Here is a 25,101-nt window from a genome sequence, read left to right on the forward strand (position 1 = left end):
ATCTGGTTCTGGGTTTTTTGTTTATTTGTTTGTTTGTTTTTCGTTGGTAGGCTATTTATTACTGCCTCAATTTCAGAACTTGTTATTGGTCTATCAGGGATTCAATTCAGTCTTGGGTGGGTGTACATGTCCAGGAATTTATCCATTTCTTCTAGATTTTCTACTTTATGGGCTGCCATAACAAAGTATTGCCAACCAGGTGGCCTTGAAAACAGAAATGTATTGTCTTATAATTCTGGGAGCTAGAAGCCTGAGATCAAGGTGTTGGCAGGGTTATTTTCTTCTGGGAATTGTGAAGGAGAATCTGTTTTATGTCTAACTCCTGACATCTGGAGGTTCACTAGAAATCCTTGGCATTCCTTGGCTTATAGAAGCATCACTCCAATGTCTGCCTTGATGTTCCCAAAGTGTTTTCCCTGTACACATGTTTGTGTCCGAATTTACCCTTTTATAAAGAGGCTAGTCATACTGAATTAGGGTCATACCCTACTCCTGTATGACCTAATTTTAACTAATTACATTTGCAACAATCATACAGCCAAATAAGGTTACATTCTGTGGTATTGAGGGTTAGTACTTCAACATCCAGATTTTTGAAGGACACAATTCAACACGTTGCAGTCATAAAGAATATTTTCCAAAAATACTTTGCAAACAAGTCCCTGAATACAGTGAATAGAACATGAGATGGAGCTTAAAACATGTCTTTTGACATAAAATAAAAGGCCTAGGGATCCTTAATTCTTCAAAGCCAAAATAACGAAGTTGAGACATTAAAGGGCAAATGTGAGTTACTGTTTTCATTTAGTTGTCTGTTTTTTTTTTTAATTTGATACTGTATTTAAAATATATTGTTCCATTGTATCATCTTAAGGCTGGTGTAATGATAAGTTTGTAATCCTTAACAGTATCAATGACAATGATAAACATTGAAAAGGCAACAGAGGAAAGCATGGTGTTTTGTGCCAGAACATAGAGAAGTTTTGAAGATATTGAGTTGAATTTAAAATGTCTACCAGGAAAGTAGTTTCAACCTCAAGGAAAAGGAAGAAACTATCAATGGAATGAAAATGACACTTTATCAGAGATATCTACTTCTTAATGAAGGTTCCATTTTTATAGAGAAATAGTATAAATTACCCAAAAAGTTATCAAAATTGGCTGCTAGAATAGAATTTAAGTGCAGAGTAAACAGGGAATTTGAGAAGATGTACTGTCTTAAAATTCTGTAAATTTTAATAAGTATGAAGCAACAGATTATTATCACACTGAATGGAATTTTCAGTTAAATTCAGTAATTTGCAGTCATATGCCTTTTCTGTTTTCCTGTAATCATTACTTGTAAGTCAACAAAAGCCATTTCTGAAAACAAAATTAGACTTTAAAAAGTTTTCTTTATATTTTAGATTCATATTCTAATATATACAAATATTTTATATAACTTTTATTGTTCATTTTGTTATTTGGTATTTGCAATTTCTAGATAAATAATTGGCTCTATATTCTGTTCATATCCAACATATTCCAACAGAGGACACTTAATATTTCCATAAAAATAAAAATGCTGGTGAAAATGTGTCCATTTTTATAGTCTATTTACTCAGCATTATTGCTCATTCATATTTATTTATATGTTATTTTCCTGCATTTTCTGCAATAGTTATCATATCTCAAACTGACAGCTTCCAAAATTACTATTGAGTCCAATTCTTTTTTGTGGATATAGGTAGAATTGATTACTACCCTCTTTGATACTCAGGGGACTTTTTTCTGAATTGCTGCACATAAGCAAAATATTTAATGCTTATGCATATAGGGCTAAGTATAGAATAGACACTTAAGAAAAGCTTTTAAATAAATGAATGTGCTATGGGTAGATTAAGAGCTAAGAGAGCATATGACAAAATGAATGCAGTAATCAGTGAATGACAAGAAAAACTGCTAACCCCAAATTATAAAAAGATTTTTCATTTATGGATTTGCCAATTTTTATCAACTGGATATCATTACCATCGATACTAATGAGGTGAGTGTTAATAAGTATATATTATTTAATTACTGAGAATAGTACTCCTGAAGAAGATTATATAAAAGAATAACACTAGAAGGGGAGCATCATCCCCAAATATGAAGATTCAGAAATCATTGTGCACTATCCTTAAATTTAAATATATATATATATATGTGTGTGTGTGTGTGTGTGTAATTTGTAGGTGTGAGTTTATTGTGTTTGAAAGATAAAGCAGCTTTATATTGAATTAAATTGGTTTTTTGAATCACACTTAAGCAAATACTTAACACTTGCACAAAATCATCTCTGACTTTCTAAATTCTAATACTTTTTGTTTTGTAAATTTTTCTACACATGAATTATATTACAAGTTATGTTGTAATTCAAATTTGTTATACTTTGGTGGTCATTTTTTCTAAACAACTTCAGAATTGTATTTTTAGAGATTTACATATTTCAATGTTGTCATGCACATTTCAAAGAAAATTATATGGACCAGTTTTGTTTCATGTAACTGTACTATTTTAATTTGATGGATGACTTCTTCTTTAGTACTTGAGTAAATGTCTCTTATTACCTGAAATTTCTCTGCTTTATTCATTCATTTTTTCCAATTTTATAGTGATAACTTGTTTAAAAAGCACACTTTGTTTCTAACTTGGTAAATACAATGCTTTCTTCATTGTCTTATGAAAAATAGTGTTTATGTACAATCAAATATTATACTTTTTCACTGAAAAATTATGGCTGCTTGATATTTATGCTGTAATGATATTTACAGCATTATCCAAGGTTATGGTTTTATAGTGTGTGGATTTTGAGTGCCTCCATAATATCTCAAAAACGTCTCTTTGCAGAGTTTATTTATTTCCCTTAAATGAAATAAACTTGATCTTTGAGACATAGGTCTATGATTTTTAAATATGCCCCAAATGTTATTATGTGACATTTTATAATGTTTACCTTTTTTTCCTCTGGGAAATAAAATTCAATTGAAAATAATTAGTGAACAAATAAATAAATAAAAACAGACAAACACCAAAAAACACTAGAATTCTGAATTTTATTATCCAATGTTAGGATAATTAAGGACATATGTGACCATGTTAGAAATAAAGTTGAAAATATGCTTTTAATAATTTGAAATGCATTAAGGATTTTGTACAGTATATACTATTTTCTTAAAACATGAAGATGTTGCTGATTTATTTTAATTTTTTCACTATCAAAACTGTATAAATTATATTTTGAATAGTCAAAATAATGGTATTATATAACATCATTTAGAATTTTTCAAATAATTACATTTTTATAAACTATGTTAAATATTAATTTTCATAGACGAAGTCAGCTTTTTACTTGCACACAATGTGGAATTTTGGTGAAGCAGAAAATCACCTCATTATGAAAAATATATTGATGGTTTCAATATCAATGAGAAGGAATATCAACGAAAAATCGTGTATATCAATGGAAAAAATCAAACATTTAGTTCATGTTTCACAACAATTTTAACAATGCAGTGATTCTAATTGCCCTATTTCAAGTTTAAATAAATTTGTAATATATAATTTGCATTTAAAATGTTTCCCCTAAATTTTGATTTATAAACAACATTTCAATGGCTTTGTTGAGTCAACCATAGAACTCAAAAATTCTTATTCAGATCTTTCCCTATTCCCACTTATGTTGCCTGTGCTAGAATTGTCAGTGTTGTGGGACAGAGACAACTAGGTGAGTCCCAGTAAAAGCTTTCACTTCCTCTTTTGTAAGAACCCTTTACCTGTAAACATAACCACCAAAGTCTAAAAATACAGTATTTAGGCTGTCTTGCATACAGTCTGGCCTGTGACTAAGTTCTGGCATAGAAGTGTTACAAGGAATCTTCTAAGGATCCTTTGTCAAAGACAATTCAAACACTTTATTCTTCTCTCTTATATTGCCTGGAATAAGGATGGGGTACCTGGAGCTCTGGATCATGTATTTCATAAGGGATAAATTGTTTAGCACAAGGGAGTATCAATCTCTAAAAACTTCATGGGCTAAGAAGTTTTATCATCATTAGACCACCTGGCTCTTGACTATTATGAGGGAAAAATAACTAACTTATTGAAGTCACTGATATATGGGTTATGTGCAACTCAGAAGGAACTTAACGTTTGTTGCTACAAATTTGTGCTAACAGCTTCTGTTTATGGTTTACTATAATACATCTTACAAATATAAGGTTAAACTTCGTTTCTATTTTATACAAATAAACACAGCGATTAAAAAGATAATGCTTCTTACATGAAACAACTGTGGTAGATACTAGCTAGTGCATCTTGGATATGGTGGATAACAGTTCTGCTCTACCACTAGCCCCAGGGTACCTCGCCATCCCTGCCTATACCCTTATAAATGTGTTGCTTTATTAAGGCATTTGAAATGACTCCCTCTGAGTGTATTACCTGTGCAAACTGAACACTGAAAATGGCATAATTAATACTAAGTTTTCCACTAATTGGCATAGGATGAAATGTGGGTGTAGAGGCAAGGAGGTGACAGATTAAGCCGTTTGGCAAGTATAAATACTACACATAATTTAGCTTCATTTAACTGCTCTAGAGGGAAACTAGTCAGGCCAAATGTGTTGATATGGATAAACTAACTCAGAATTAGGAAATACTTTAAGTACCTGGGAACTGTCAGCTAGGTTAGTTAATTAAATTCTCAACTCAGATGGGACTTTAGTCAGTGAGATACAAATTTTGGAATATCCCTGGAATATAGAAGGGGAAGACACCCAGTGACTCAGGGAGAATAGCAAATTTTCAGCGGCCTTTGATGAGTAGCCTATGGGTATCTAGGTGTCCTATTCCCCAGGCACCCTAATTATTACTTTGTGTCTCCATGGTTATTCAGTTCAACACAAGCAACTTGTTTCCAGATGGCTAGCATTACCTCTGAAAAGTGGTATTTTATATGGGCTGTATGTTGGTAGGTTAGGCACTTAGCAATGAGGGTAAACAGATTATCCATGGTGAGCAAGGCTCTATTTTTAGTGTCCATGGAGAGCCTCAATATTTATCACATGGTCACTTTGTATATGGACCAACAATTCACGCTTGGTTGTTAGAATTATTCACCTTGGCCAGTAAGAAAACTGACCTCTTTTTCTGCCTATTGGCTCAGTGGCATAAATCTCAAAACTGTTGGCAGGTGGGTAAGAAGTCAGCCTCAACTTCCAAACCACTGAAGATGTGAATACTTTTCTAGGGAGAAATATTTATCCATTGAGTACCAAAACTTCCAGATGTCCTAATCTGATTCAAGATTTGGAAGAAACAGTATCTTACATATATCTTACAATATCTTCTATATCTTTAGTTGTAATTGGGAGAGAGCTCATGCCCCTGTCTTCCACCCAATTCTCAGACCAAGGTATTCTCACTAAGGAGTAGTTGTCACCACATCCGATTTCTTAAAATCTCTGGCATATCATCCCATCATTCTACTTGAGCCTACTCTTCCTAATCATGTGTTCAAACCAGTAAATGCTGTGCATGTAATCATATTGTTATATTTCCTTTACCGTAAGTTAAGGAAAGTGGTCCTATGAGATTACAAGTTGATACATAGGCATTCTGTAAGACCATGAGAGGTAATAAGGTATAAGGAAGGGGTCCAGTTTCCATTTTCTGCATATGGCTGGTCAGTTCTGCCAGCATCATTTATTAAATATGGAATCATTTCCTTATTGCTTGTTTTCATCAGGCTTGTCAAAAATCAGATGGTTGATGTGTGGTTTTATTTCTGAGTTCTCTATTCTGTTCCATTGATCTATGCACAAGTACCATGTTGTTTTGGTTACTGTAGCCTTGTAGCATAGCTTGAAGTCAGGTAGCGTGATGCCTCCAGCTTTGTTCTTTTTGCTTAGGATTGTCTTGGCTATATGGGCCCTTTTTTGGTTCCATATGAAATTTAAAGTAGTTTTTTCTAATTCTATGAAGAAAATCAATGGTAGTTGGGGATAGCACTGAATCTATAAATTACTTTAGCAGTATGGCCATTTTCATGATATTGATTCTTCCTATCCATGAGCATGGAATGTTTTTCTGTCTGTTTGTGTTGTCTCTGATTTCCTTGAGCAGTAGTTTGTAGTTCTCCTTGAAGAGGTCCTTGACCTCCACTGTTAGCCGTATTCCTAGGTATTTTATTCTCTTGTGGCAAAAATTAACTCAAGGTGGATTAGACACTTAAATGTAAAACCCAAAACTATAAAAACCCTAAAAGAAAACCTAAGCCATACTATTCAGGACCTAGGCATGGGCAAAGATTTTATGATGAGATCATCAAAAGCAATTGCTACAAAAGCAACAATTGACAAATGGGATCTAATTGCATTAAAGAGCTTCTGCACAGCAAAATAAACTATCATCAGAGTGAACAGGCAACCTACAGAATGGGAGAACATTTCTGCAAACTGTCTTTCTGACAAAGGTCTAATATCCTGTATCTACAAGGAACTTAAGCAAATTTACAAGGATAAAAATGAACAATCCCATTAAAAAGTGGGCAAAGGACAGGAATATACACCTCTCAAGAGAAGGCATACATGCAGACAACAAACATATGAAAAAAGCTCAACATCACTGATGATCAGAGAAATGCAAATCAAAACCACACAGTGAAATATCATCTTGTGCCAATCAGAAAGGCAATTATTAAAAAGTCAATAAACAGATGCTGCAAGGTTGAGGAGAAATAGGAACATTTTTATGGTGTTGGTGGGAATGGAAATTAGTTTAACCATTGTGGAAGATAGTGTAGTGATTCCTCGAGAATCTAGAACCAGAAATACCATTTGACACAGCAATCCCTTTACTGGGTATACACACCCAAAGGAATATAAAGCATTCTATTATAAAGATACATGCACACATATGTTCATTGCATCACCATTTAGAATAGCAAAGACGTGGAATTAACCTAAATCCCCGTCAATGATAAACTGGGTAAAGAAAATGTAGTACATATACACCATGGAATACTATGCCGCCATAAAAGGAAGATCATGTCCTTTGCAGGGACGTGGATGAAGCTGGAAGCTATTATTCTCAGTAAACTAATGCAGGAATAAAATAACCAAACACTGCATGTTTTCACTTATAGTGGGAGCTGAACACATGGACACAGGGCGCGGAACAATAAACTCTGGGGCCTCTTGGGGGAGGTGAGGGAGCATCAGGAAAAATAGCTAATGCATTCCAGGCTTAATACCTAGGTGATGGATTGATAGGTGCAGCAAACCATCATGGTACACATTTACCTACGTAACAAACCTGCACATGCTGCGCATGCACTCTGAAACTTAAAATGAAATAAAATTTAAAAAAAGAAAGGGAATAATGCCAGAAGCATTGCAATAAAGAAAGGAAATTTAATACTCAGAATATATCGATACTTAAGAGAATAAACTCCTGACTCCGCATTCACCCACGGACATTTTTAAAATCTCATGTCAAAGAACCAACAAACTGAAAAGGGTGACCAAAGTGAATAAATCTAATTATCAAGCATGAACTAGGATACTGCCACAAAACAGGAGTAAATAAGACCCAAGGCAACTCACTGGTGTTCCTAATACTCCTTTGCTCAAAAGGTTTAGCCAATAAAAAGTACATCTGTTAAGACAGTACTGATGTAGATACAGATAATTCAGGAAAAAAATAGCTTCAGATTACCTTCACCTCAGGAAATAACCCATTTTATCAGATTTCCAGCAAAAGATAGGAAGAATATGGAGTACCTGAAAGAAGAAAGCAATGTTTATAAAGTTAAATCTTGGGATAAGCTGCAAAAGAGTGGCTCTGGGAGTGAGAAGAATTAAGAATACCAGCTATGCTTTAAGTCAATTTTGGTTTTCTTCCCTTTACCCAACACCATGCCCAAAGGATTTAAGTCTTTGAGAGCCTGACAAAATTGACTTGTATTATGTGGTATTTTTATACCACATTTTCTTTATTCATTTGTCCGTTGGTGGACAATTAAGTTGATTCTCTGTCATGATTTCTGTTAATAGTGCTGCAGTCAACATGACTTTATTTATTTATTTATTTATTTATTTATTTATTTATTTATGAGACAGAATTTCACTCTTGTTGCCCAGGCTGGAGTGCAATGGTGCGATCTTGGCTTACTGCAACCTCTGCCTCCCGAGTTCAAGTGATTTTCCTGCCTCAGTCTCTTGAGTAGCTGTGATTAAAGGCATGTGCCACCATGCCCAGCTAATTTTGTAGTTTTAGTAGAGACGGGGTTTCACCATGTTAGCCAGGCTGGTTTCAAACTCCTGAGCTCAGGTGATCCTCCTGCCTTGGCCTCCCAAAGTGCTAGGATTATAGGCATGAGCCACTGCGCCCAGCAGACTGACTTTATTTTTTTTGGGTATATATCCTGTAGTGGGATTACTGGATTATCCTCAAAGATAAGTTAGCTTATTATACTTTGTATATCTATTTTGGGAAGGTGCATTTTTGTCTTAAGAAAAGACATATATATATATGTATTTATGTATACATATATATGTATTTATGTATACATATATATTTATGTATACATGTATATAAACATAAATATGCACTCACACATGTATATATACACTTATATTTATATATAAAATATACATATAGCACAAATACATATTTGCATGTCTGTATACATATATATTAATATTTTTGTATATTATAATTTTAATTCTATTTTTAACCTAATCTGGAATAGAACAATAAATTGGGAAACTCTGGGTACACATTTTTTTTCTTCATTATGAAATATTTTATTACATTCATTTTTATATAACACTTTAGGTAACAAGTGAAAGACTGAAATATTTAAACTACAAAAACAAAAGCATGTGTATATGTAATATTATATTTTACTAATGTAATTGAAATGAAACTTTTAAAAGATTGGCTGTTCAGTAATTTTCTCTTGTTTGTTTTTATTCTATTTTTAATTGACATAATTGGACATATTTATTTGGTACAGTATAATGTTTTGATACATGTATAAATTAGGTAACAATGAAATCAGGCTATTTAGCATATCCATCACCTCATACATTTATCATTTCTGTGTGGTAAGAGCATTCAATATTCCCTGTTCTAGCTATTTTGAAATATATAGAGTTAACCATAGTCACTCCACTGTGTAATAAAACACCAGAACTTACTCCTATATAACTGAAATTTAATATACTTTGACCTACATCTCCCCAATGCCCAACACCCATAGCTCTGGTTACCTCAATTTAGCTCTCTACTTCTAAGAGAATTAGAGTTCAACTATTTTAGATTTCACATATTAGTGAAATCATGTAGTATTTGTCTTTCTGCGCCTGGATTATTTCAATTAACATAATGCCTTTCAGATTCTCTCATGTTCCTACAAATGACAGGATTTTATTCTTTTTCATGGGTTAATAGTATTCCCTTGGGTATATATACCACAAGTTCTTTATTAATTTATCCGTTGATGAACAATTAAGTTGATTCTCTATGATGGTTTTTGTTAATAGTATTGCAGTCAACATGACTGACTTTATTTATTTTGGCTATGTGTCCTGTAGTGGGATTACTGGATCATATGGGACTTCTCTTTTTGATTTTTTGAGGAGCCTGCGTACTGCTTTCCATAATAGTACTAATTTTCATTCTCACTAACAATGTATGAATTTCTCTGATTTCACATCCACATGAGTATTTATTTATTTTGATAATTGCTACTCTAATTGGGGTGAGGTGATATCTCATGGTTTTGATTTGCATTTTTCTAATGATTAGTGACATTGAGCATTTTAAGATATATCTATTGACCATTTGCTTGTCTTCTTTTAAGCAATGTCTACTCAGATCTTTTGATTATTTTAAGAATATTGCTATTGAATTATTTATGAATTTCTTATATATTCTGGATATTAAAACCTTATCAGTTGAATAGCTTGCCATTTTTTCTGCATTCTATAGGTTGTCTCTTCATTTTCTTAATTGTTTACTTTGCTGTGGCAGTAGCTTTTTGGCTTGATGTAATCTCATTTGTCTATGTTTTCTTTTGTTGCCTGTGCTTTTGGGGTCTTATCCAAAAAATTCTTGTGCAGACCAGTGTCATAAAGTGTTTCTTTTATGTTTTCTTATAGTAATATTACCATTTAGGAACTCACATTTAATACTTTAATAATTTTTAGTTGATTTTTGTTTATGGTGAGACCTAGGGGTTTATCTTCATTCTTCACTGCATGTGGACATCCAGTTTTCCCTGAACCATTTACTGATTAGAGTACCTTTCTCCACTGTGCATTTTTAGCACCATTGTCCATAGTAAGTTTACTGTAAGTGTATGGAATTTTTCTGTGTTCTCTATTCTGTTCCTTTGGTCTATGTGTCTATTTTGATGCCAGCACCATGCTGTTTTAGTTACTCTATCTTGATAATATATTTTGAAGACAGAAAATGTCATGACTTCAACTTTGATCTTTTTGGTAAAGGTTACCTTGGCTATTCAGAGTCCTTTGTGGCTCCATATGAATTTTAGGAGTATCTTTCTCTGTGTCTGTGGAGAATGTCATTGATATTTTGATAAAGATCACATTGAATGTATATTATTTTGGGTACTGTGGATATTGTAACAATATCATTTCTTTCAATCAATGAGCATGGAATATCTATTTATTTGTATCTTCTTTATTTTCTTTTATCACTTTTTTTGCTTTTATTTTACACATCTTTTACCTCTGTGGCTAATTTTATTCCTAAGTATTTTATTTTATTTGTAGCTGTTGTAAATGGAATTATTTTCTTGAGTTCTTTTTCATATAGTTTGCTACTACTGTACAGAAACACTACTAATTTTTGTATGTTGATTTTGTATCCTGCATCTATATTGAATTTGTGAATTAGTTCTAACAGTTTTTTGGTGGAATCTTTAGGGTTTTCCATATATATATATAAGAACATGCCACCTATGCAGACAATTCAACCTCTTCCTTTCCAATTTGGATTCCCTTTATTTCTTTCTCTTGTCTGATTACTCTGGCTAAGTCTTCCAATACCATGTTGACTACGAGTGGCAAGAGTGGCCATCCTTGTCTTGTTCCAGATTTTAGAGGGCAAGCTTTCAACTATTATATTACCCCTGAGTTCATCATATATGGCCTTTAATAGATTGAGGTACTTTTCTTCTATAATTAACTTTTTGAAAATTTTATTATAAAGGGATATTGAATTTTGTCAAATCCTTTTTCTGAATCTATTGAAATTGTAATATGATTCTTGTCCTTCATTTGTTGATATGATGTATCATGTTTATTGATTTTCATATTTTATTCTCAACCATTCTTGCATTCCTAGGATGAGGCCCACTTGATCATGTTGAATGATCTTTTTAATATTAATAGGCTGTTGAATTTGTTTTGCTGGTATTTCCTTGAGGATTTTTGCATGCATGTTCATTTGGAATATTGATTGGCCTGTAGGCGGTTGTTTTGGTTTAGTTTGGTGTGAGTGCATGTGCATGTGTGTGTATGTTTGTGTGTTTGTGTCCTTGACTGATTTTGGTGTCAGGGTAATGGTGGCTTAGTAGATGAGTTTAAGAGTATTTCTTCTCCTTTTATTTGTTGAAATAGCCTCATAAGAATTGGTATTATGTTTTCATTAAATGTTTTATAGAATCCAGAAGTGAGGCAATTTTTTTAAAGGAAACTTTTTATTACTTATTCACATCTTAGTGCTCATTATTAGCTCTGTTCAGGTTTTCTATTGTTTCAAGATACAATATTGATAGGTTGCATGTGTCCAGATATTTATCTGTTTCAGCTAGCATTATCCTATATGTTGGTAATTTTTTGTATTTTTATAATATCAATTCTTTTTTTTAAATTTTATTATTACTACACTTTAAGTTTTAGGGTACATGTGCACAATGTGCAGGTTTGTTACATATGATTACATGTGCCATGTTTGTGTGCTGCATCCATTAACTCGTCATTTAACATTAGGTATATCTCCTAATGCTATCCCTCCCCCCTCCCCCCAGCTCACAACAGTCCCCAAAGTGTGGTGTTCCCCTTCCTGTGTCCATGTGTTCTCATTGTTCAGTTCCCACCTATGAGTGAGAACATGCAGTGATTGGTTTTTTGTCCTTGCGATAGTTTGCTGAGAATGATGGTTTCCAGTTTCATCCATGTCCCTACAAAGGACATGACCTCATAATTTTTATGGCTGCATAGTATTCCATGGTGTATATGTGCCACATTTTCTTAATCCAGTCTATCATTGTTGGACATTTGGGTTGGTTCCAAGTCTTTGCTATTGTGAATAGTGCCGCAATAAACATACATGTGCATGTGTCTTTATAGCAGCATGATTTATAATCCTTTGGGTATATACCCAGTAATGGGATGGCTGGGTCAAATGGTATTTCTAGTTCTAGATCCCTGAGGAATCGCCACACTGACTTCCACAATGGTTGAACTAGTTTACAGTCCCACCAACAGTGTAAAAGTATTCCTATTTCTCCACATCCTCTCCAGCACCTGTTGTTTCCTGACTTTTTAATGATTGCCATTCTAACTGGTGTGAGATGGTATCTCATTGTGGTTGTGATTTGCATTTCTCTGATGGCCAGTGATGATGAGAATTTTTTCATGTGTCTTTTGGCTGCATAAATGTCTTCTTTTGAGAAGTGTCTGTTCATATCCTTCGCCCACTTTTTGATGGAGTTGTTTGTTTTTTTCTTGTAAATTTGTTTGAGTTCATTGTAGATTCTGGATATTAGCCCTTTGTCAGATGAGTAGGTTGCAAAAATTTTCTCCCATTTTGTAGGTTGCCTGTTCACTCTGATGGAAGTTTCTTTTGCTGTGCAGAAGCTCTTTAGTTTAATTAGATCCCATTTGTCAATTTTGTCTTTTGTTGCCATTGCTTTTGGTGTTTTAGACATGAAGTCCTTGCCCATGCCTATGTCCTGAATGGTATTGCCTAGGTTTTCTTCTAGGGTTTTTATGGTTTTAGGTCTAACGTTTAAGTCTTTAATCCATCGTGAATTGATTTTTGTATAAGGTGTAAGGAAGGGATTTAGTTTCAGCTTTCTACATATGGCTAGCCAGTTGTCTCAGCACCATTTATTAAACAGGGAATCCTTTCCCCATTTCTTGTTTTTGTCAGGTTTGTCAAAGATCAGATGGTTGTAGATATGCGGCATTATTTCTGAGGGCCCTGTTCTGTTCCCTTGATCTATATCTCTGTTTTGGTACCAGTACCATGCTGTCTTGGTTACTGTAGCCTTGTAGTATAGTTTGAAGTCAGGTAGCGTGATGCCTCAAGCTTTGTTCTTTTGGCTTAGGATTGACTTGGCGATGCGGGCTCTTTTTTGGTTCCATATGAACTTTAAAGTAGTTTTTTCCAATTCTGTGAAGAAAGTCATTGGTAGCTTGATGGGGATGGCATTGAATCTATAAATGACCTTGGGCAGTATGGCCATGTTCACGATATTGATTCTTCCTACCCATGAGCATGGAATGTTCTTCCATTGTTTGGTATCCTCTTTAATTTCATTGAGCAGTGGTTTGTAGTTCTCCTTGAAGAGGTCCTTCACATCCCTTGTAAGTTGGATTCCTAGGTATTTTATTCTCTTTGAAGCAATTGTGAATGGGAGTTCACTCATGATTTGGCTCTCTGTTTGTCTGTTATTGGTGTATAAAAATGCTTGTGATTTTTGTACATTGATTTTGTATCCTGAGACTTTGCTGAAGTTGCTTATCAGCTTAAGGAGATTTTGGGCTGAGACAATGGGGTTTTCTAGATATACAAACATGTCATCTGCAAACAGGGACAATTTGACTTCCTCTTTTCCTAATTGAATACCCTTTATTTCCTTCTCCTGCCTAATTGCCCTGGCCAGAACTTCCAACACTGTTGAATAGGAGCGGTGAGAGAGGGCATCCCTGTCTTGTGCCAGTTTTCAAACGGAATGCTTCCAGTTTTTGCCCATTCAGTATGATATTGGCTGTGGGTTTGTCATAGGTAGCTCTTATTATTTTGAGATACGTCCCATCAATACCTAATTTATTGAGAGTTTTTAGCATGAAGAGTTGTTGAATTTTGTCAAAGGCCTTTTCTGCATCTATTGAGATAATCCTGCGGTTTTTGTCTTTGGTTCTGTTTATATGCTGGATTACATTTATTGATTTGTGAATGTTGAACCAGCCTTGCATCCCAGGGATGAAGCCCACTTGATCATGGTGGATAAGCTTTTTGATGTGCTGCTGGATTCGGTTTGCCAGTATTTTATTGAGGATTTTTGCATCAATGTTTATCAAGGATATTGGTCTAAAATTCTCTTTTTTGGTTGTGTCTCTGCAAACACATTCAAAAGCTAGCAGAAGGCAAGAAATAACTAAAATCAGAGCAGAACTGAAGGAAATAGAGACACAAACAACCTTTCAAAAAATTAATTAATGAATCCAGGAGCTGGTTTTTTGGAAAGATCAACAAAATTGATAGACCACTAGCAAGACTAATAAAGAAAAAAAGAGAGAAGAATAAAATAGATGCAATAAAAAATAATAAAGGGGATATCACCACCAATCCCACAGAAATACAAACTACCGTCAGAGAATACTACAAACACCTCTACGCAAATAAACTAGAAAATCTAGAAGAAATGGATAAATTCCTCCACACATACACTCTCCCAAGACTAAACCAGGAATAAGTTGAATCTCTGAATAGACCAATAACAGGCTCTGAAATTGTGGCAATAATCAATAGCTTACCAACCAAAAAAAGTCCAGGACCAGATGGATTCACAGCCGAATTCTACCAGAGGTACAAGGAGGAGCTGGTACCATTCCTTCTGAAACTATTCCAATCAATAGAAAAAGAGGGAATCCTCCCTAACTCATTTTATGAGGCCAGCATCATCCTGATATGATATGAATTCTAATGTCTTATTTTTATCTCTGATTTTATTTATTTCAGTTGTCTTTCACTTTTCCTCAGAGTCACCAAAGTTTTTGAATATTGTTTATCTTTTAAAAAAGCAACTATTTATTTTATCGATATTTTGTATTTAGTTTTTTGTCTCAATTTATTTCCTCTTGAATATCATTTATTTTCTTCTAATAATTTGGGGTTTAGTGTATTCTTATTTAGTTCTTTGAGGTGCTGTGTTAGGTAGTTTATTTGTGATCTGTTTTCCTTCTGATGTAAGTTTTTATTGCAGGAAACTTCCCTCTTAGAAATGTGTTTAACTGTATTCTATAGGTTTTGATATGTTTCATTTCCACTTTCATTTGTCTTAAACATTTTAAAATTTTCCTTTTAATGTCTTTACCCATTGGTTGTTTGGGAACATTTTGTTTAATTTCTACATATTTGTAAAGTTTCCATATTTCCTCTGTTATTGATTTTTAGTTTTATGCCATTGTGCTCAGTAGAGATACTTGATGTAATTTTAATCTTCTTAAATTTCTTTTTGTCTCGTGGTCAAATATATGGTCAAATATATGATCAAATGTATTGTCTCATGGTCAAATATATATCTATATTTGATCTATGTTCTGTGTGCAACAGAGAAGGATGTATATTTTGTACCTGTTAGTTGGAATGTTCTGCAAATGTCTGTTAGTCCCATTTCATCTAGAGTGTAGTTTAAATCTGATGTTATTTTTATAATTTATTTTACTGGATAATCTGTCCATTGTTGTAAGTGAGATGTTGAAATTCCCTACTATTTTGGTATCATAGTCAATTTCTCTCTTTAGCTCTATGAATATTTTCTTTATATATTTAGGTGCTCCAATGATAGGTGCATATATATTTACAATTGTTATACTCTCTTGCTGATTTGACCTCTTTATCATTATGTCATGAACTTCATTTCTGCTTCTTTTGTAAAATCCAAAGTCTATTTTACCTGATATTAGTACAGCTACTCTCACTGTGTTGTGGCTTCCATGTGTATGAAATATTTTTTTCTATCCCTTCACTTTTAGTCTATTTGTGTCTTATAGGCAGCATATCATTGGGTCTTTTAAAAATCCATTGATCCACTCTGTCTTTTTATTTTTATTTTTTCATGATCTTCATTGGTTTATCATTTTAGGGATGGGTTCCTTCTATGTTAGGCTGGAGGGCAGTGGCTATTCACAGGCACAATCACTTCACACTACAGCTTTGTACCCCTGGCCTCAAGCAATCCTCCCACTTCAGCTTCCTGAGTATTTGTGACTACAGGGACATGCAAAACACTGGGTTTTATTCCTCTTAATTGTACAGTTTAACCCATTAATATGCAAGATGATTATTGATAGGTACAGATGTATTACTGCCATTTTAAAAATTTTCAAATTGTTTTATAGATTCTTTCTTTTTACCTGTCCTCTTGTGTGGTTAAATAATTTTCTCTAGTAGTGTGTTTTGATTTTTTAATTTTTATTCTTAATGTAGCTATTAAAGGTTTTTGCTTTGTGGATACCATGAAGCTAACAAATAACATCTCATAGATATAACAGCTTAAAATAACTTGTTATATATATGAGATGTTAACTCTGACCTTAATGTTTTAAGAAAAATACTCTACAATTTGACCTCACTCCCTCCAATATTTTGAATTTTTATGTCACAATTTACATATTTTAATGTTGCATATTTCTTAAATTATTTTAATTTTTACTATTTCTAATATTTTTTATTTTAATCTTTATATTAAAGATATAAATGATTCATACACAATCATTGAAGTATTAGAGTATTCTTTATTTGACTCTGCACCTATTTTTATCAGTGAATTTTATACTTTCAAAATATTTGTGTGTGTGTGTGTGTGTGTGTGTGACTCATTAGCATCCTTTTCTTTCAGCTTGAAGAACTTCCTTTACCATTGTTTATAAGACAGATTTGGAGTTAAAAAACAAATAAAACTCCCTCAGCTTTTGTTTGTCTGGAAAAATGTTTATATCTCCTTCACATCTGAAGGATGGATTTGCTGACTACAGTATTCTTGGCTGGCAGTTTGGTTGCTTTTTTCCTTTAGCACTTTGAATATATCAACCCACCAACCTCCTGGCTGGTAAGGTTTCTGCTAATAAATCCACTGATAGTTATATTGGCACTCTTTTGTATATGATGTGTTTCTTACCTCTTGGCTGCTTTCAGAATTTTTTCTTTGTCTCTTTTTTTTGATAATTTGATTATTTTATGTTTTGTTGTATTTCTCTCAGGGTTTAATTTTCTTGGAGACCTCTATGCATCCCATACATGTGTGTTGGTATCTATCACAGGTTAATGCAGTTTTCAGCCATTATTCCTTTGAATGTGCCTACTGGACCTTTTCCTTTGTCTTCTTCTGTTGATTCTATTATAAAAACATTCAATCTCTTATATGTGTCCTATAATTCCCATAGATTTTCTTCATTCTTATTTATTCTTTTGTATTTTTCTCCTCTGACTGGATACTTTAAAATTTGCCTTTCTGCTTACTGATTCTTTCTTTCTACTTGATAAGTTCTTCTGTTAAAATTTTCTATTACATTTTTTATTGCAGTCATTGTATTATTCATTTCTAGGATTTCTACTGATCTCATTTTTTTCAAATACTGGTTTCCAAACTTCATTAAATTTTCCATCTGTATATTTTTAAACTTTACTGAACTTCTTATGAATATTATTCTGTATTATTGATGAGTCTTTGCATAGATCTCTTTATTTGGGATTCATTATTTGAGCTTTATTTATTTCTTTTTGAGAAATTATACTTCCCTGATTATCCATAATCTTTGTATTCTTATGTTGTGACCTGCATATGTGAGGCAACAAGTCCCTTTTTGGTCCTGCACAGATATATTAACAGACATAGAGCTATTTAGTCTAGGCTGCGGTCCTGGAAGGTTCAGCTGGTGATGATCCTGGAGAGGCAGAGTATGTTATAAGTTATCCAGTTGGCTGGGTCACTGCCTTTGCTTTGATATTGAATGGGGTTACTAACTGGGTTCTGCTGACCAGTGAGACCATTGGTTGGACTCTGCTGTTAGGTGGTATGCTGGCTCATACTTCAATGGCTTCTGGTTAGACCCGGCAACATATATATTCCCTGGATGGGCAGTTTTGCTATTTGAAATCTGCACTTGAGCAGGGCTGCAGGTTGGACTCTAAGATTAGGTGGAGTCACTACTCTGAACAGGCAGGACCTTAGGCTGTGCTCCTTAGAAACACACAATTTGAGATTACCTCCTTGTCTGGGTGGAGCTGTGGAGTGGGCTTTTGGCTTAGTTCAGTGGCTGTTTGACTTCCCAGATCAAGTAGGACTGGCCTCTAAGTTTCTTCAAAATGTACAGAAAAGGGAGTCTCTCTGCCTGGTTGGGATTGTTTTGTGGGCTATTTGTCGTCACTACTTGCCTTCCTGGCTCGAGCCAGTCTGGCTTCTTTGCTTCTCTAAAATCTGCAAAGATGGGAAGCTGTCTGCCTGGGCGGGGTCATTGGCCAGGCTTTTTGGCCATGTGGCACCTCTGATTACCTTCCCAGATCAAGCATGTATAGCTCCTTCACATCTCTGAGATCTGTGAAGACATGAGTCTTCCTGACTGGACAGGTTTGTTGTTGGTTCTGGAGTTGGCTGGGGAGACTAGCTGTCTAAGGGCTCACTGTATGTGAGCTAGATTGTGTTTCCTACTGTGCTTTTAAAGGTGACAAGCTTAGCTCTGTGAGTGAGCTAAGAGGTTGATTGATGCCTCTGACCAAGTGCTACAGCTTACAGGATGCAGTGGTAACACCAAAATCCTTGTCATTTCCTTTGTTTTACTCCTGGGTGGTCAAGCCATGCCATTTCTCTCAGTATTCCTCATTAAGTGAGACCACAGTGGACTTCCTGAGAAGTTTTTTAGAATGCTACTGAAGTCAGATAACTGTTTCAAGTTCGTTTTTCCCCTCATAGAAACTGTGAGTCCAGGAAAATCTTTATCTGGTGCTATGCTACTTTGGTAGAAGGGGAGGTGGGGGTGCAGTCAGAGTGAGACCATTCCTCTTAGCCATCAAATTTAGATTTTGTTTACTTCTGCACACCGCACAGGTGTCTCAGGCTTGTTTCCAGATGCTGAGGTTTTCAAAAGGATGTTCTGTCTGTAGATAGTCGCTAGTTGAAAGTTCTGTTGCAGCAATGGGGGTCAAGGTTTTTTCTTTGCCACATTGCTGACATCCTTAAGTTTGAATTAATAATGTTTTTATTTTAATGTCAACTGAATAACTGATATTTATTTTTTAAAATATTTTTTAAGAAAACATCTGAAATCACAAGCAGGTTCATCATGAAAATATAAAAAAAAATTATTGTTAGTCATGAACTATGAAAGAAGCAAGATATCATTTTTTTCCAAGTATTTATGATTCCTGTCTTTAAGGTTTTTTTCTATTATTCATAGTGATGATAGTTTTGACCCAAATATGATTTCAAGTCTTATTTGTAGATATTTTAAGGCACAACCAGGCCTGAATGTATTTTCTACTGCCCAATATAGAAGCAAATTTTGATTAAATCTAAAAACTTTTAATAATGCTGGAAATGATTACATGTCATGCATGTAGGAATTTATTATATGCTATGTAATCAGTATATTGGAACCCTCATTCAAATAATTATGCAAAATTGAACTTTATTTAAATAAATAAATAAGTAAACTTTTAAAGTGAGGTTTCATTTAGTTCCAGAATTATACTTACTGAAATATTACTACATTTTAAAATTTGCTATATACTATAATATTACTTATACTGATGATACTGATGGTTATGAAAATAAATAAAATATATTTATGGATATGTCAGTGTGACTCCAGTGATTTATAGTTGTGTTTGTGTTTTTTTTTCTAAAGGATTTGAACAACTTGCAAATACACCATGCTAGACACACTAAGATAAGCAAAATCAAGTAAGACCATATGCAAAATTGTATAGTTTTTAATTGCGAAGTTTATTGCATTTAAAGCACTGAAATAACTTTTTAAAAAACATTTTATTTCACATACTTTTTCATATTCTTATTAAAAACATGATCTATTCATTTCAAACAGACTTATCCTGAAACTGAATATATAGACGTACTTTATTTATCTGGAGAGACTCTTTTAAGTGATATTGAGTACTATGGTATAATAACTTTCCAATATTTTATGTAATTTTAATTGAAGGAGGATATACATAGAAAAACTTTAAAGAAGTTATTGCAAATGTACAAATTGATGGATTTTCATAAAATTAATTATCCTTATAGCCATCAGCTAGATCAAGAAATAAAGCATCACTAGCCCCCAGAAGCTACCCTCAGCTTCCCTCCAAGTCACTAAAATTCTCCAAGTCGATAATCTTTCTGATGTTCAACACTAAATACTTTGTATATTTGTGTATAGTGTGCAAGATGGAATTTTACTGTATAGATTATTTTGCATCTGGCATTTTTTACTTAGTGAGATATCCAGTCAATATTAATTTTCATCATTGTTATGAAATATTTTATTATATGAAAATACAAAAATAGTGTGGGTGTGTGTTTGTGATCTACTACAAATGTGTAGTTTTCAGGGTTTTTTGGCTATTGTCTAACAACATTGGCTATTGTCTTTTTTATTTTATTTATTCTAGTGTTTGTGTACTAAAGTTTAATCGTGATTTTATCTTGAAGGTCTCTGTTGACTAACGAGGTAGAGCATGTTTTCCTGTGTTTTAGCTGATCCACTTTGTAGGCATCTTTTCCAGTGTTTGCATTTTTGATCTCTTCAATGTCTGACTGTTATGGGTTGAATTGTGTTCCTTAAAAATTCATGTGTTGAGTTCCTAGCACCCGGATCCTCAGAAAGTGACTTTCTTTGAAAGTAAGGTCATTGCAGATGTAGTTAGGTAAAATGAGGTCATACTGAAGTAGGGTGGGCTCTAATATAATATATTTGATGCTTTTATTGAAAGGGAAAATTTAATTTCTGACACACAGACACATAGCGAGAATACCATGTGAAGATTAAAGAAGACATTGAGATGCCTTAGCAGAAGTCAGCAAATGCCAAACATTGCCAGCCAACCGCCGGTAGCTAGGAAAAAGACATGAAACTGATTTTTTTCCTCATAGCCTTTAGAAGGAACAACCTTGTGACACATTGATCTTGGATTTCTAACCTCCAAATCTGTGAGACAATACATTTCTGTTGTTTAAGCCACTCTGTCTGTGGTTACTTGTTGCAGTTGTAGCAAACTGGTAGACTGTCATTTATTGATTTGTAAGAATACTGTATATATTCTGGATATGAGTTATTTGTCAGTAATATAAACTGTAAATTAGTCTGTGATTTGTCTATTCATTCTTTTAATGGTGCCTCTTGATGAATAAAAGTCATTAAGATTAATGTAGGTTAAACGTTCATATTTTACTACACGGCTTATATATTTTTGTCCTGATTAAAAAATATTTGCTCACTCCTAGATCATAAAGATTGAAATATATTTTCTTCTAGAAAATAGTATTTGTCTTTTATATTTAAGTCTACAATGCACTGAGAATTGAGTTTTGTAAATACAGTGATGTAAGAGTCATGATTTATATTTTTGGTATTTAATTGGCTCAGTATCAAAAATAAATTCTTCCCTATTTCAATATATATCATATTTTTATGTGACTCCGTAAGTCACATAAAAGACTCCATAAGCCTTTTTCTGGCACTTTATCATATTCTTCTTGTCTAGGTGTCTATTTCTGAGTTAATTGTATATTATCATATTTATTATATATGTATATTTTATAATTATATCTGAAAATAAAAGTTCTTCAGCTTCTTTAATACTTCTGCAAGATTTCTCAAACTATTATTGTTTCTATTTTTCATATAAGTTTCAAAAACAACTTATCAAGTTTTGCCAAGAAACCTGCTGGGATTTTTGTTGGAGTTGCATCAAATCAATATATTAATTAGGAGAGATTACATGTTCACAATACTGACTTTTCCCAACCTTGAACCTTGAATAGTGTACTTGTTTAGAGAGTCTTTAACTGACAGTTTTTACATTTTGTAGTTCATGTTGGAAGGTTATTGCTCGTCTTCTGTTAGATATGTTACTATGTATTTTATCTTTCTAATGCTATTGGAAACATTTCATTTTTATCTTCTATTTTCTATGTTTTTCCTTATAGTGAGAATTACATTTAATTTTTGCCCTTGCTAAATTTCCTTACTAATTATTATGTATCTATAATTTTGAAAAATCCTATATATGCTATATGTAGAAGGAGCAGTTTTATTTATTGCCTTCCAATCCTAATGCCACTGTCTTTTTAAAAATGTCTTTTATTATCACACGATGACTTCCAGTACCATGTTGATAGACCACAAAATAGTTTTCAAAATCCTTAAAATTTTCTCAGATTAAAAATGAATGTAAAATTTTTTTAGTAAACATTCTGTCATTTGCTTTCATTCACAGTGCAGTCATTTAAAATAGTATACCTAGTAACCTTGGCTCTTCATTCCCCAGTCATTCTGCAACTGAACACATACTGACTTCCTCTATCCTATTTCAGTGACACTATAAATGCTACCTGCCACTCTCTAATTTGCACTCTATTGTATAATTTTCATTTCAATTCTGTATTGTATCTGTAATCCTTTTGGAAGTTTTTGTTTATTGCCTTGTATGAAGCCACTCATAGTGTTTTTTGACATTAGTTTTTATAACAGGAGTTTTGGAATCAGGAAAGGCTTATATTTGTGTCTATAAGGAGTTTCTTATTTAACCCTTTCAAATTCTCTAATTCTTTAATACTTTTATCTTCTACTATATACTTACAAGACTTTTGTAGGAAAGAAATACATGTAAAGTGCCTAGTACATGGCCAGGCACATGACAAAGGGACAATAAATTATAGTTCTTTAGCGTATCTATGTCTATCCTTGTGCTCCTCAAAATTAGGTTTTCCTGCAGGGTTTCTTTTAGAAATTTGTTCTTCTCATTCTAGTCGCCTATCTTGAGTAATATCTTATTGTTGCCTTTTAAAATTCAGCTTAAGCTTTATCCCCTTTATTCTTCCTGAGCAAATCTAACATATTTTCTTCTGTCATGTTTTCATAGTATTCTCACTTATCACTTGCTATGCTTTACATTCTAATAACATATGCTTATTTCCTCACACTTGAATGCGAGTTTTTTATTTGAAAGAAAAATTGTGTTTCATTTCTATAATGAAAATCTTGAGACTTGAGCTTTCACAAAGTCATTTAATCTTCCATTTGCAGATACATTTTTTTCAGAGTATCACTAATATATGTGGCTGCTTAAATTCATTGCAAGGATTTTATTATTATCATTCAGGTAAATTATATGATGAAAGTATATTGGGGGTAAGATAATTATCCAGAAAAGTATAAAGGTAGAATAATATACACACATTAATATAGGCTTACCATTTATGTCCTATTTCCTACTCCATTCTCCCTTCCTTCCTTCCTTCCTTCCTTTCTCTTTCTTTTCTTTCTTTTTTTTTTTTTTTTTCTGAGACAGAGCCTTGCTCTGTTGCCCAGGCTGGAGTACGGTGGTCCGATCTAGGCTCACTGCAAGCACTGCCTCCCAGATTCAAGCAATTCTCCCTTCCTCAGCCTCCTCAGTAGCTGGAATTACAGGCTCCCGCCACCACACCTGGCTAATTTTTTTATTTTTAATAGAGAAGGGGTTTTGCCACATTGGCCGGGCTGGTCTCAAACTCCTGACCTCAGGTGATCCATCCACCTTGGCTTCCCAAAGTGCTGGTATTACAGGCATGATCCACTGCACCCGGCCTCCATTCTCCATTTCTAACCAGATTCTTTCCAAATTTGATTTTTCAAACAATGCCACATTGAATTTGTGCTTCCTTATAGAATACTTGATAGGGGTAGGAACTGAGCACTTCAAATTTTACCAATTTTACCATTTTATCAAGCGATTCTCCTGCCTCAGCCTCCCGAGTAGCTGGGATTACAGGTGTGCACCAGCACGCCGGGCTAATTTTGTATTTTTAATAGAGACGGGGTTTCTCCATGTCGGTCAGGGTGATCTCCAACTCCCGACTTCAGGTGATCCACCCGCCTTGGCCTCCCAAAGTGCTGGGATTACAGGCATGAGCCACCGCCCCCAGCCGTCATTTGTTATATGTAAATATCTGTTTCCAGTTTAAAAATTTTTTTTTAACATTAATTATTATTCTGGTTCATTTTTAATTGTTGTGGGTACATAGTAGGTGCATATATTTATGGAGTGCATACCATATTTTGATACCGGTATAAAATAGATAATAATCACCGCAGGGTAAATGGGGTATCCATTGCCTCGAGCATTTATTTTTTCTTTGTGTTACAAAAAACTCTAATTATACTCTTTTATTTTAGAATGCACAATAAATTATTGTTGACTGTAGTTACCTTGTTATGCTATCAAATCCAGATCTCATTAATTCTATCTAACTATATTTTTGTACCCATTTACTGTTCCCACTCTCGTGCAGCTCTCCTCTACCCTTCGCTACTCTTCCCCAGCCTCTGGTAACCATCATTCTACTCTCTGACTCCACGAGTTCAATTGTTTTAAATTTTAGCTCCTACAAATAGGTAAGAACATGTGAAGTTTGTCTTTCTGTGACTGGCTTATTCCACTTAACATAATAATTTGCAGTTCCATCCGTGTTGTTGCACGTGACAGGATTTCATCTTTTTATTATTATGGCTGAATAGTACTCCATTGTGTGTACGATCACATTTCTTTATCTATTCATCTGTTGATGGACACTTAGCTTGCCTCCAAATCTTAGCTATTGTGAATGGTGCTGCGGTAAACATGGAAATGAAGATATCTCTTTGATATACTGATTTTCTTCCTTTGGGACATATACTTAGCAATGGGATTCTACATCATATGGTAGTTATATTTTTATTTTTTTGATGAACCACCACATTGTTCTTCATAGTGGTTGTACTAACTTACATTCTCATCAACAGTGTATGAGGGTTTCTTTTTCTCCATATCCTCACCAGCATTTGTAAATGCCTGTCT

At 33.8% G+C, this 25,101-nt stretch overlaps 1 long non-coding RNA gene across 2 annotated transcripts in view; it reads left to right on the plus strand.

The window, feature by feature from the left end:
• LOC129529303 (uncharacterized) overlaps window positions 1–25,101 on the plus strand; it is a 199,289-nt gene that overhangs the window by 49,356 nt on the left and 124,832 nt on the right. Inside the window, exon 1 of one of the 2 annotated variants that reach the window (XR_008674778.2) lies at window positions 24,562–24,659. The exons of the other annotated variant lie outside the window; for it this stretch is intronic. This is a non-coding gene — a long non-coding RNA (uncharacterized lncRNA). Of the gene's footprint in view, window positions 1–24,561; window positions 24,660–25,101 lie in introns of those variants that run through there. 2 annotated transcript variants of the gene reach the window in all.

Source organism: Gorilla gorilla, chromosome 22 (genome assembly GCF_029281585.2).
Source record: "Gorilla gorilla gorilla isolate KB3781 chromosome 22, NHGRI_mGorGor1-v2.1_pri, whole genome shotgun sequence".
Taxonomy (NCBI): domain Eukaryota; kingdom Metazoa; phylum Chordata; class Mammalia; order Primates; family Hominidae; genus Gorilla; species Gorilla gorilla.